Here is a 2,500-nt window from a genome sequence, read left to right as displayed (position 1 = left end):
TTGTTTTCGGTGGTCCATCTGATTACCTCACCCAGCGCGATTCTTGCTCTGTCCTCTATCTGTTTCCTGCTCTGACCCTTAATGATGATTGCAAGGTCATCCGCATATGCCACTTTTGTCCATTGCTCGTATTCTTTTTCAATCACAATCTCGTCAAAGACGAGATTCCACAGGAAAGGACCGCAAATAGAGCCCTGTGGACAGCCCTTTGTGACCAATTTCCCCACACAGCCAGCCCTATTTCTGACCATAACCTTTCGGTTTTTAAAGTAATCTGCCAGTAAGTCATACAAATTACGGGGACACTGGATTGCTCTGAGACGCCTCATAACACTAGGCCACCATAAGTTATCGAAGGCACCGGCTATGTCTACAAATATTACTACCACATACTTCTCCTCACAATCCACACTACCCAAAACCTGCCTAATAGCCATTTCTGTCGATGCACCTTTTCGAAACCCGAACTGGTTGTGGGCCTTTATATTTGATTCGTCATATCGTTTTTCTAGACGACTGACTACTAACCGTTCTAGAATTTTTCCTAGGATAGACAGAAGGCATATTGGACGGTAGGATTTAGGCTCATCCCTAGGTTTATCTATTGATTTCAGTAATATGCAGACATTTCCCTCCTTCCACATATCTGGGACTCTTCTTTCCTGTAGACATTTATTGTACAAATCTGAGAGAAGATGGGGACAGGTGCGCCAAACCCTTTTTATAATAGCATCATCAATACCATCAGGACCTGTTGCCTTCCCTGGTTTACAAGCTTTTATTGCTGCCCCTATTTCTTCTAGCGTGAATTCTGGGTCAAGGTCCACATTGTCATAGCTGTTGTTGTCAGTTTTCACAGCTTGTTGGTCGTCTGTGTCCTGGGGCAGCGGGAATCTCGTTAATCCATTCATGCGCGTCACTAATTAGATGACGAGGCATTTGGCTACCTTAAGAGAGTCATAGTTACTCCCGCCGTTTACCCGCGCTTGCTTGAATTTCTTCACGTTGACATTCAGAGCACTGGGCAGAAATCACATTGCGTCAACACCCGCTAGGGCCATCGCAATGCTTTGTTTTAATTAGACAGTCGGATTCCCCCAGTCCGTGCCAGTTCTGAGTTGATCGTTGAATGGCGGCCGAAGAGAATCCGCGCACCCGCGCGCCCCCGGAGGAGCACGCTAAGGCGGACGCGGCCTCGCAGCAAGGAAGATCCGTGGGAGGCCAAGGCACGGGACCGAGCTCGGATCCTGCACGCAGGTTGAAGCACCGGGGCGCGAACGCCGCGCAGGCGCGCGCATCCTGCACCGCCGGCCAGCACGAGGCCAACCAACGGCGAGAGCAGACCACGCCCGCGCTAAACGCCCGCACTTACCGGCACCCCTACGGCACTCACCTCGCCCAGGCCCGGCACGTTAGCGCTGACCCACTTCCCGACCAAGCCCGACACGCCCCGATCCTCAGAGCCAATCCTTATCCCGAAGTTACGGATCCAATTTGCCGACTTCCCTTACCTACATTATTCTATCGACTAGAGGCTCTTCACCTTGGAGACCTGCTGCGGATATGGGTACGAACCGGCGCGACACCTCCACGTGGCCCTCTCCCGGATTTTCAAGGTCCGAGGGGAAGATCGGGACACCGCCGCAACTGCGGTGCTCTTCGCGTTCCAAACCCTATCTCCCTGCTAGAGGATTCCAGGGAACTCGAACGCTCATGCAGAAAAGAAAACTCTTCCCCGATCTCCCGACGGCGTCTCCGGGTCCTTTTGGGTTACCCCGACGAGCATCTCTAAAAGAGGGGCCCGACTTGTATCGGTTCCGCTGCCGGGTTCCGGAATAGGAACCGGATTCCCTTTCGCCCAACGGGGGCCAGCACAAAGTGCATCATGCTATGACGGCCCCCATCAACATCGGATTTCTCCTAGGGCTTAGGATCGACTGACTCGTGTGCAACGGCTGTTCACACGAAACCCTTCTCCGCGTCAGCCCTCCAGGGCCTCGCTGGAGTATTTGCTACTACCACCAAGATCTGCACCGACGGCGGCTCCAGGCAGGCTCACGCCCAGACCCTTCTGCGCCCACCGCCGCGACCCTCCTACTCGTCAGGGCTTCGCGGCCGGCCGCGAGGACCGGCCATGACTGCCAGACTGACGGCCGAGTATAGGCACGACGCTTCAGCGCCATCCATTTTCAGGGCTAGTTGCTTCGGCAGGTGAGTTGTTACACACTCCTTAGCGGATTCCGACTTCCATGGCCACCGTCCTGCTGTCTTAAGCAACCAACGCCTTTCATGGTTTCCCATGAGCGTCGATTCGGGCGCCTTAACTCGGCGTTTGGTTCATCCCACAGCGCCAGTTCTGCTTACCAAAAGTGGCCCACTTGGCACTCCGATCCGAGTCGTTTGCTCGCGGCTTCAGCATATCAAGCAAGCCGGAGATCTCACCCATTTAAAGTTTGAGAATAGGTTGAGGTCGTTTCGGCCCCAAGGCCTCTAATCATTC

The 2,500-nt window shown here is 53.8% G+C and overlaps 1 pseudogene; it reads right to left on the bottom strand.

The window, feature by feature from the left end:
• Nucleotides 1-2,500, bottom strand: part of LOC126316508 (large subunit ribosomal RNA) — a 6,747-nt pseudogene that overhangs the window by 2,916 nt on the left and 1,331 nt on the right.

This window comes from Schistocerca gregaria, unplaced genomic scaffold, assembly GCF_023897955.1.
Source record: "Schistocerca gregaria isolate iqSchGreg1 unplaced genomic scaffold, iqSchGreg1.2 ptg000587l, whole genome shotgun sequence".
Lineage (NCBI taxonomy): Eukaryota > Metazoa > Arthropoda > Insecta > Orthoptera > Acrididae > Schistocerca > Schistocerca gregaria.
The sequence above is the reverse complement of the archived record's forward strand: the minus strand, read 5'-3'. Positions and strand labels throughout refer to the sequence as shown.